We start from the raw sequence: 12,012 nt of genomic DNA, 5'->3' as shown, positions 1-12,012 counted from the left end.
AAAATATTCAGGTTAATCTACTTTAATAATTGTCATTGATTTGTTTAATTTCCCCTTTAAATAGATCACTTTACCCAGTTTGTTGGAACAATCAAAACCATATTTAGATACTTGATGTTATAATTTTCCACAGTAGCTTCAGAAATGATCACCCCCTCAATCTCAAGTGAATGTAGTCAAAAGACTATTGATGGTGTGACCAGTCTTCTGCTTTCTAATGGCTTCTCTCATTTCTTGTCCCCAGATACCTTCAATTGGTTTGAGATATGTGGCAACTTGATTTGCCAAAAACAATGGGCTGGAAATTGCTTTAAAAAGAACAGTGAGCTCAACAGCGCTCACCGTTGTTAGTGGCCAAACGAAAGAGCAAGTTCTGATCGTTCACACATGCGCAGACAAATGCCGAAATCTGGAATTTGCTCTTCCTGGTTCACCAGCGACCTGACAGGTTCACCTTAAAGTGATATCACCAGCTGCAATCAACAGAATCAACGGGCTAGCACCAACTTGCTCTTCTGCCCAGCTGGAAACTAACTAATATCGCCACAAAACAGGTACGCTTAAATATACCAGGTCTAAACTAAGTTTTAACAGTGCAGTAAGCCTTAATGACTACCAAACAGTTTAGTTTACTGCAGTCTAAGTCAGGGCCTTACGAAACAACCAACTGAATATTACCACCAACCAACCGGGTAATATTGAGCCACCACGACCAAAGAAAACCAACTCGGGAGAAAACCGAAGATCCGCAAAGTTTCCACTCTACAATCTATTTCCGACTTACTTCTGGGTGAATTACTGTCAAGGATTCGTTTGGTGAGCATTATCTCTGGCCCTTTAGAGTCCAACCTAACTAGTACAGTGGGATTGGGAGGGGTGAGGAATCCTTCTACTGTAATTTCCCTCGCGTGTACTGAAGTGTTCCCCATTTTATTAGAGTGTTAAGATTGTTGTGTTGTATTTCCTCTCTTGAATAAAGGTCAAAGTTTCTTGCACCAAAACCAGTTGGCTGCTGCACTTTGTCACAACCCCCAAATAAGTCCAAGGTCTAGAACCCAGGGAGTGGGAGCGATTCAGACCGCTCAGAAATCAGAGGTGAAGCTGACACACACCACCACCCCCTACAATACTTGCCCCAGGAAGCTCATAGTGCTGAGCATTCTGGTTAGATTTTACTCAAGCTTTTGGTTTTTTAAAAGTTACATTAAGTAAATAATCTACAAAAGGAGAAATTTCACTTCTAATACTTCATTTAAAATTGATATTTATTTTACAGAATTTCAGTTTGAATGGGGTGTGCACTTGTTGTAAATGGGGACATGAAACTAAATTCTTATTCACTATTATTTTGCACCTTTCTGCAAAGTTCCTATGCGCACAGATTATGAGAAGATGAATGATCTTTGAAATTCTATCCATTAAACATATCTGCAATAACAGCTGCAGATCTGCTGTCACATTGAATCAGAATATCAAAGAATTGGAAAATAACATGTTCTCTCCTGCAGGGCTTTCAAACCACAAGGGACATTGCTTTGGTAAAATCAAATCAGTATATTTGTGCTGCTATTGCCGTCGAGATTAGAAAAAGGAACTTCATCTTTGTTAGGTGAATGTGAATTTTATGTTTTCTTATCTGTGCCTGTTGTCTGATTTAACACAAAGAGGTGAATTTAGAAAAAAGACTTTTGCCAGTTTAGGAGGAGAACGATAACACAAGAAATTTTAAAAAGTCTGTTCGCAAAAATTACTTTCATACACCACTCATGTACTATTTGAGACCCTCCAATCTGGTTTGCACCCCACCCACATCACTGAGACTGTACTGATCAAAATTTAAATCTATGTTCTCTATCTCTGTTCATCCTCCTTCAAAACCATTGACCATTCCATTCCCTTCCACTTTCTCACTTCTGCACTCCATCTGTGTGGGGCTACTCATACCAATTTCAATGCAGGCACTACACTGCCTTCTCTGACTTCTCCTTGCCATTTGTAGTCACCTCCAGGGGCCCATCCTTAGCCTCCCCTTCACCATCTACATACTACCCCTTGGTGACATCATCTGGAAGAATGGGACTTGCTTTCACATGTATGCTAACGATATCCAATTCTACCTTTCTATTCTACATTTGCCTGATCAACAACAATACCCGCTTATGCCAATTTCATGCAGCTTAATGCCAGCAAAAGCAAAGCTATCCTCTTTGGCCCCCATTGACACCTACGCATCTCTGGCCTTAAGACAATTGGCCTCATTGACTGCCTACTTAGTCAGGAGGAGCAAAAGCTTGGTATATTGCTTGACCCTGAGCTAAGCTTCCTTTCTCTTTTCTGCCTATCTTCAACATTGTCTGCCTCCACCCTTCTCCCCCTCTGTTCTTGAAATTCTAGTCCATGCCTTCATTACTTTGAAGCTTGACTTCCAAATTCTTTCCTAGCTGGCTTCCCTCCTCAATCCTCTATAAGTTTCAATTTATCCAAAATGCTGCATCCACAAAAGTTCTGCACTCCCATCATCCCCATCCTCTCTAATCTCCATCTAGCTGACTTTAAAATTCTCATCTTCACTTTCAAGTCCATCCATGATCTTCATTCCTCAAATACTAGGCTTCTCCTTATCACTCACTCATTTCTGCTCCACCACTGGTAGCTGATTGTTCACCTAATACACTCTTGTTCCCTGGGACCCTTTGCTCACATTCCTCTGCTTCCAGAAACCTCCTCAGTGTCCACTGTTTTGACCGAAATCTACTGCTTTGAAACATTTTCCTGAACATAAAATTGACTTCAAACTAAATATCATCAAGGGGTAGCATGTAGATGGTGAAAAGGATTCTAGGGATGGGTCCCTGGAGGTGACTACACAGGCAAGGAGGAGAAATCACTGGAGGCACTGTATTGCCTGCATTGCAATTGGTATGTGGAGCTCTATAAAAATGGCTGTCATTGTTGATTAACATGATGAAAAACTAGTGAAGGCTGAAAGATGAAATGAGGGATGGGAATTTGATAGAAAGTCTTTATTCAATCAGAGTCTGAGTGGAGGGTAGCAAGACGAATCGGAATTTATAAAACATATAAAGTTAAGCGACTTTAGTTTATAAATACCCACAAGAGTTTAGCTTTCTCTGTGTGCTATTCCTCATACATTGTTTAAGCATTCCCTTTAAATTTCTGATTGCGCTATTTTGTTTTAACATAGATGTTAACTTGTTGAGTCTCCTGAGTGAGATGAATAACAAGTAAAGCTAAACGAAATGAAATGTCTCCACCCATCACTATAGCTATAATAGGGGTTGCGCATACAATGAATGGATTTGATTTTGGAGATGGGACTTGATTGTCTTTGATTGACATGGGATAAACGGTATGCCTGACACCTGTCACCTTAATTAGCATGAAACGTTCACAAAAAAGAGAAAAAGTTCTGATATTCCAAAAAATAGTCAGCATGACAACACCTATTGTCACCAGAGATTTTGGGTTGGGTGGTCAAACTGTCATTAATCAATATTATAATTGCTGTACAAAATTGTAGACAACACATAGATTTAACAAATTTAGGAATTTAGGAAGGATGGACCAATGAAGGCAAATGATAAGATGTAATTTGCTTGATGATGCACAAATAAGCCAGTTTACAGAGGCAGCTTTGTTTTCCTGGTCTATTATTAATTTTTAACACTGCTGGTTTCAGTGAATGCTATTAAAATGAAAAACCACATTTTCTGGCAAATTATTTCTGTTTCATAATTTTAATTTAAATCAAACCAAATAAATTTCAGGGCCTCAGAAATGTATTAGTAATTGCATGTATCTTTGTTGTATGAACTTTACCTGCTTATTTAATGTTTGTTATCTACAATGTACCACTGCTGGATACAATAGTTTTAGAGATTTCGCAGGAGGGGAAATCTTTGAATTACATTTGGAAATCACAGCAGCTACAAGAAATGGAATGTAAAATTCGCCTGAAATATTTGACATTTTGTGATAGCCTTGATCCAACCTTCTCTGCCAGGGCAGCAAGTGGAGGCTCTCTATATTCCATTCCTATTTACTGTTGCTATTCCTGTCATCCTATGGCTTTGTTTCTTGTAGAATGATTCCCTCATTCATTCCTGAAATTTCAACTGTTCGCAGTCATCAGAATCGAAGGTTCAATCTGAACAAATGGCTTCTTGGTGAAAAAAAGTTCTCGAGTGAAGCACCAGTGAAAGTGGCTAGAGATAAAATTATTAACTCTGAGAGCATGGCATGAGGATAGAATGCATGTAGCTCCATCGTTAATGCTGAATGTTTGACGAGCTTATAACAAGATAGGTGTGTAAATTCGGTCTGTCTAATAAAGAGGAAAAACACACAAAATCTCATAGGATTCTGGGTTTACAACATAGCATTCAAAGGGAAAAATTATTATTAGTCTTCTGATAATTTAATTAACAAGTTAAGTAAAGAATAAATGTCAATCTAATATTTATTCTGTTTATCCTGTTTATAGCCTGGGTGTGAATAGCAAAAAAATATATATTTTGGAAAATAATTTAATCTTTTTTAATGTAAGTTTTTGTTGGAGTTTTTTAATATTATTTTCCTCATGAAGATATTGATAGTCTTTTGCATGGAAATGGTAAGGACAGAATGGGAAACGTTGTATGTCATGTTAAGATTGGCTTGCGAGGGATCTTTGGTGTCAGCATCTACGTTTGCTTTCTACCAATTTTCCTGAAAAAACTTACTCTTCTCAAAAGCCCAGTAAATAGTATTTCTATCACCTAGTTGGATGGGAAGTTAAAAAAGAAACTGTACTTACCATCTAGGGAGTAGCTCATTACTCCTGGCTTGCCACCTCCGCTCTCTCCACCCAACACCCCCCCTCCCAACTTTAATGCGTAGCAAGCCATTGTACACCATCAAATATCGCAGATATTAGGGATAATTTCTGTTCCTCTAGACACAATTATATTTGGTCTATCTACAAACTCTTCAGACCAAAGGGCAAAGGAAATCTTAACCAAAAACAGCAGCCGGGGCTTCAATTTAAAACATCTCAATGCCCTGTCCTAAGCTAAAATTCATATGAAAAAAAAATATGGATATATTTGAAACATGACACTGTACGGAGTCTCAGAGTTGTTACCTACAGCTATTTTGTGTGGTGCTTTGGGAGTTCGCTGCCTTTCTTTTATCAGATTTATCAGTTTGCAGCATAATCTCAGTGATTATTTAACTTTTTTTCCTGGTGAGGCACACTCACTCTCTGTTTGTATTGTTCCCTGTAAGAATTATTGATCATTGTTCTGAAGTTTATTTTGCACATTTATAATTACTCCAATGTTTGTTCTATTTGAGTAGGGTTTTAATTTACATTATCTAGTGATCAGGTTGTCCGTGATTTAGTTTGCCTAAGTTAGTTCTGTGGTTGTCATGGCTGTGAATTCAGAGATCATTGAAGTTGAATTGCTAATTGGTTACTAGGGGGAATGTCTGTTATATAGTGCACAGTATTCTCCAGCATTTGGATGAAGAGAAACCGTTGATAGACAGTGAGCATACTCCCTGGCCAGTGTAAAGGACCTGCCCAGTTAAAGATTGATGGCATGTACATCACACATCAGCCTGAATGCAACTGAAAGGAATTTTCTACCCAGTTTGGAATTCTTTTCAATTTGGATCAGAGTGAGGAATAATTGAGAAGCTGCTTCAAGTATATATTTCACCATGTATAAATTACATGTCATATGTAATTATGTTATGATTCAAAATCTCAATAAAAATCTTGAATCCAGTGAGTCTAGATCTGTCAGACTCTCTACAGAATAAAGGTTACTATCTTGGGTTCAATGTACCACATCGACTGGAAGCTGTCTTCTTCCAGCTATAGTTTATCTAACACACAATACTGGCAGTTGCTTGCTGTTTGAATGGTCAAAGGAATAATGTAGTAGCACAGATCAATGGACCAGTAAACATGCCAGTCTTGGACCAATGATTTTGGACACATTCTTCAAGTCTGGTCTTTATTTGATAGGCTCACGTGGGGAGGAACACCTTTTGGTTTGTTTTAAGGGTTTTAGGTGAGGATACTGTACTATTGAAGATAAAGTCAAGTGAATAAATAACATGTAGCTCATAGGTTTAATATATTTCAATCATGATGCCATTCAATGATCAGAGGCCCTGGTTTCGGGCTATACACAAATTGTAAGTTTTAAAAAATGTTAGGAAAATATGTTTTTGTATAGTCTGAAAATATAACCCAGATAACTAATCTGGTAAGCAATGCTGTGACTTCAGTGTAGGGTCACATGTCTTTAGGTGCTAGAAGCATCAGTGATATTGGAAATGGAAATGGACCAGTGTGACCTTTACACTGTACCTGCTCATGCTAACTTTAACCTCAGAGAGCTTAACACAGAGACTGGGGGTTGATTTTGACATGGAGCGCATATTGGGTGGACAGTTGGTGGCGTGATTGCTCTGTCTGCCCAAAGACATTGGCAGGAGGCCCGATCAATTTTGGTGGTCAGGCCTCATTATCATTGAAAGGGAGAGCTGCCAGCACCCATCGCGATAATTACAGGCAGCTTGCTATTTGGGAAGGCACAAAATCTGGCAGGACTGACACTGATCATGTGCCTGCTGCAGCAGCACCTTAAAGGGGAGGGTGGGAAAGATCAGGAGGTCAATGTAGCAGCTTAGGTTTGAGCAGTACATGAAGATTACACATCGCTGATATAAGTACAACTGATGCATCATTTATAACCTCTTACTGCTCTTCTATCATGAGATAGAGAAACCTTTCCAACTAAACTGAACTTAAAGTCTGCTTTATATACGGTCCTTTCACATTTGAAGTAATGTCGATGCTCAGGATTTCTCCAGTACTCCCTCTGCTGTCAAAAACATGCAATAGGTCCAATAAAATGCAGCAAAAAAAAAGTCAAATATTTGCTGAAACTCAGTTTTGTCTTTGTTTTTTTTAAATGGGAATGTGGGCAAATTCTATTAGTTAAAAGAAAAAAAATGAAAGTTGGAGCTGGCTAAATCAAGATATTTATTTAGATTGCATATTTGCCCACTTGCCATGCAAACTGGAACGGGGAAAGATTTATTTGATTCATCAGATATGCCAAAGGACATATTGTTACGTTAAGTATGGGAGTTCTGAGCAAAAATACAAACTCACATTGTCCTTTCACAGTGCCCCAGTGCCATCCATTTTCTTTAGAAACATTGGGGTATAAATTTGCCTTGGGCGGTAGTGAAAAGAAAATCGGGCAGAGTGCAAAACGGGCTGCTGATTCACTATTGACCGTTTGCGCTACCGTCTGAGATGAATTTATGCACTATTAAGTCAATTGGCTTTCGTTTACCTTGTCCAATTGAACTAAGTTTAAATCAGAATTGCATATATGAAGCCATTTGTTATTGAAAAAGGACGTAAAATGATCTGTAAATTCAGACAAATTCTGACAAATTGCTTACGCAATCCTCCCCCAGCCTCAAGGGCAGGCGGGTGCTAGAGCTTCTGACCTCATGGAGATGTGCCCAAAGTGGTACCAGTGCCCACCTGTCCCGTGATAATTGGCGGTCTTTCCCAACGATCCCCGCAAATCTGTGGATTTTTGGCCCCTCAATGTCTGCTACAAATGTCTTTTGTGTGGCATTGCTCACAGGATGTCAAAAAAGGTGGTGTTTGTAAGGAAGTGGATCTGCTATGGTGTTTGAGAGAGGGGTGCTGGATTTGTAAGAATTGGGGGAGCAAGCAGCTGTGGGTGGATAGTGAGTATTTTGGGGAAAGTAAAGAGTAGCTGAGTGAAGGAAATAGTGAGGATTTGGAAGGTAGTGAGTACCTGGGTAGAAAGGTGAGTGGTGAAGGAGCAAGAAAGGGCTGTGATTTAATTGAAGGAGTAATGAGTATTGGGGCAGTGAGTATTTAGGGGATTGGAGCAATGAGTACTTAGGGTGCAGGTTGTGGAGAGGTCAAAATTCAGGTTTGTGCTCAGACATCTGCACATATAGAAATAATGAGTAACTGGAAAAGTAATAGTTAGTATTCGGAGGAAGGTAATGTGTCCAGAGGTAGTAAGTATTTCAGACAGTTGGATAGTAAATATGGGGCAGTGGACAGTTGACACTTGGGGTGGGGGGAAGGTAACAGAATACTCTTCACTCATTGCTTCAAGGTACACAAATAGAATAGTTGTGATTAATATTCTAGCAACAAAATATGGGTGTGATGGTAAACAAAACCTTTGGTTTACCCAAGAAGTTTTCAAAAATTAATTCATTTGTTGTTTGCAAAAAGAAAAAACAACTCAAATGAGGCTGAGGAATGACATTGTTTAACAGTTGACAGTGAAACTTTACTTGAACTAATCATTCCGAAACTTGCTTTCAATTAATTTGGAAAAATGTAAAAATCTTTTTACACTAAAAGGATATTTACCCTTCCCGTGGTATGCCAGCCGGTCACTACCACTAACAGAATTATACTGATGATGTAGTCATCTCAGTGTCAGCTTGGCGTGGCTTGGTGGTAGCACTCTTGCCTCCGAGTCATAAGGTCATGGGTTCAAACCCAGCTCCTGGTACTTAAGTACATCATCAAGGCTGACACTTCAGCGCAGTACAGATGGAGTGCTGCATTGTTGGGATTGCTGCCCTTTTGATGAGATGTCTACCTATTTCAGTGGACCTAAAAGATCCCATGGCACCATTTTAGAAGAGAGGAGTTCTCCCGGTGTGCTGGCTAACATTCATCGCTCAACCAACATCATCAAAACAGATTAACTGGCCACTTACCTCATTGCTGTTTGTGGGACCTTGCTGCTGCATTTGCCAACAGAACAAGAGTGACTGCACTTCAGAAATAATTCATTGGCTGTGAAGTTACTTTGGGACATCCTGAGGCTGTGATCGGCATTTTATAAATGCGAGTTCTTTCTCTCTTATGTCCCTGAAGCAATGGAGTGGTGACTGCTGATCAAAATAATAACTTCAAGCCCAGCCTTTAGAGAAAGACTGAGGCCTTCATGTAAAAACACTAATGAAGCCATTCAAAACACACAAAAGACAACTTAATTGGTAAAATTATCTTGTTATTGTGAAACATGAAGCTTTTAATGTTTTTATTATATTAGAAACCTTATTTTTAGCTCATACTCACCAGAGTGAAGCCAAAAAAAATTGCAGACAATTTTTTTTACAAAAGTATCATTGAGTAATTTCATTGGTTTGCCTTCCTCATTTATTTGATTCATAGGTTCTCCTGACGGGTGATTCAGGATTGAACATTTTCAGGATACTATAGTAATCTTTCCTTGCTTTTTAATTCAAATGTTGCTTACCTACTCAGCTCAGACTTGTGCTATTTTACTCTGCACAAATCAACAAAATATGAAGCCAGAATATGACACCCAGTTTGAAAGCAGCATGGGGTACAGACTAAATGAGCTGGCAGCATCCAGTGGCAGACGATACGTACCTAATGAACTATCACTTCATTTTCAGTATTGTAGGAAAAATCTAAAGCCTAGTGAAATCAACCCATTTTTCTGTTATAGAAGAACTGATCTTGTGAGGAATCTCCCAAGCCCCTCGATTAGATTTCAGCTTGTACTTCAATCACGGGTATCCGTTATTCCACATATAAACACAAATAAATCCAAAAGAGAATTCAGGAGAAACTTCCTTACCCAGAGAATGGATAGTTTGTGGAACGCGTTACCACAAGCAGTAGTTGAGGCGACGAGCATAGATGCATTTAAGGGGACGCTAGATAAACACAAGGGAGAAAGGAGTCGAAGGGTATGCTGTAGGTTAGATGAAGAGGGGTGGGAGGAGGCTCGTGTGGAGCATAAACACTGGCATGGACCAGTTGGGCTGAATGGCCTGTTTCTGTGCTGTACATCCTATGTAATGTATATAATGAATCTGCTGTTTAAAAAAAAATCAGCTCTTTGGGTTTAGAAAAAAATTGCAGGCAATCCTGCCTGGGAAAAATATCAAATTCAGACAATCCATTTTTCCTCGGAAATGTGTTCTGTTTCCAGAAATGAATGATGTAATTGTTAAGATTATGCAGAAAAGAATGCAGCTTATTAAATGTCACGTCTAAGTAAATTAAATTTTACACAATGTGGTAGCTCCTTCAGTTGACACAGTAATAAATTGTAAGTTCACTGACGTGCATCTTAGCCAAGCATGTAACAAGCAATAAAGGCAAGGCATATCTGAATTTAGCTCTGAGCACTGAATGTAATTATTAATCCGTTAGAGGGAGCAAGTGCAATGCTTTGTTGTATGGCTATGACAAATTTGTTGTAAAGTAATGAGAGTCTGAATACCAATATTAGAATAAGATTAAAGATCTGTCAGGTGTTGATTTTCAGAAATTAGATAAGCTTCATTGAGTTTTCTGTGTAAATTAAAATAAGTCAGTTCTGAAACAAAAATGCTTTGCAGAGCCCTTAAAGATTTAACTCTTAATGAAATATGATAGCAGTTTAGTATCACATCATAAATTTATAATTTTCCACTTAATTTGGTAGAGTCCTTTTAAACAGAGGTCAGATCTTATCACAACGTTTTTGCTAAATTACAATGCGGCTTTCAACTTGAGAGTTAATTGGCAACACTCTGCGTTATAGAGCATGATTGGAATGAATTGGTATTTGCTTTTAATCTGATGCATGCCTATTGGCATAGAGAAGCCAAACACTGTGTCAATTGAGATGATCATTACTTTTTTGTTTGACTGTTATGGTAGCGACTGAATGACTCCAAGCGAGTGCTCCTCTACTGAGTCGGTCACATTTTATGGTGCAAGGGCTTGGCATTGAAGAAGTGATTGACATATGTGATTGTTATTTTGTAACTTAACCTTGCCAGTTGGACGATACCTGCACGAGCATTATGTAAGGAAGGAAGCCTGCTAGGAAGTACTAATAACAGCGTGTCATAATCTAGACATTAGTAACATGCTGAATATGAAACTGCAATCATGTACTAGAAAACCATGTCATAAATAATTGAGCTTATTGACTGAAGGGTATCCTCAGTTTTAGACTGAGTAGCTGAACTCAATTGAGAAAACCTTGGTAATGTCACAACAATGTTGACCTCTCATGATAGAATAGCCCTATACATTGATAGGGATGGGGAAATAAATGAATAACTCAACGGTTTCTGTTCCATAAATAGCTTCAAACAATCATCAAAAGGATTTGAAATATAATAGCTATATTCCCACATGCAGCTGTGATGTAGTAGCTATGCAGGTTAATAAGGCCATAAAAAAAGCAAACAAAGCATGGGGTTTATTTCTCGAGGGATAGAATTGAAAAGCAGAGAAGTTATGTTAAACTTGTACAGAACCTTGGATAGACCACACTTGGAGTACTGTGCACAATTCTGGTCTCCATATTATAAAAATGGTATTGTGGCACTGGAGAAGGTGCAGAAAACATTTACAAGGATGATACCAGAACTGAGAGGTGAGAATTATCAAGAAAGATTGAACAGGCTGGGGCTCTTTTCTCCAGAAAAGAGAAGGCTGATAGAGGCCTTCAAGATTATGAAAGGGTTTGATAGGGTAAATGTAGAGAAGATGTTTCCACTTGTGGGGGAGACCAAAACTATAAGCTATAAATATAAGGTAGTCACTAATAAATCCAATCGGGAATTCAGGAGAGTGGTGAGAGGAGTGGGAGGAGGCTCATGTGGTGCATAAACACTGGCATAGACAAGTTGGGCAAAATGGTCTGTTTCTGTGCTGTACGTTCCATGTAATTCTCCATAAATCAATAACTAAGGAAAAGACAGCTGAAAATGTTAAAATACAACGTCAAACACCATCAATATTAAGACTAACAAACTAGATCTTAATACCGTCAGAAGGCTGTGAACGGCCACTCAGATACATATTGCACTGAACACATACATGAAGCTTTGCTAATAGCAGAGCCAAAGGGCACTCAGACTCTTTGTCCTCTTCCCCCTCAA

At 38.7% G+C, this 12,012-nt stretch overlaps 1 long non-coding RNA gene across 2 annotated transcripts in view; it reads left to right on the top strand.

Annotated features, from left to right (window-relative positions):
- Window positions 1–260: 260 nt before the first annotated feature.
- LOC137300407 (uncharacterized) overlaps window positions 261–12,012 on the top strand; it is a 30,828-nt gene continuing 19,076 nt past the window's right edge. Inside the window, exon 1 of one of the 2 annotated variants that reach the window (XR_010958079.1) lies at window positions 261–554. This is a non-coding gene — a long non-coding RNA (uncharacterized lncRNA). The remainder of the gene's footprint in view (window positions 555–12,012) is intronic. The other variant, XR_010958080.1, reaches the window with a different exon arrangement.

Source organism: Heptranchias perlo, chromosome 31, assembly GCF_035084215.1.
Source record: "Heptranchias perlo isolate sHepPer1 chromosome 31, sHepPer1.hap1, whole genome shotgun sequence".
NCBI classification, from domain to species: domain Eukaryota; kingdom Metazoa; phylum Chordata; class Chondrichthyes; order Hexanchiformes; family Hexanchidae; genus Heptranchias; species Heptranchias perlo.
Note: the sequence above shows the minus strand (reverse complement) of the source record. Positions and strands in the feature narration are given on the sequence as shown.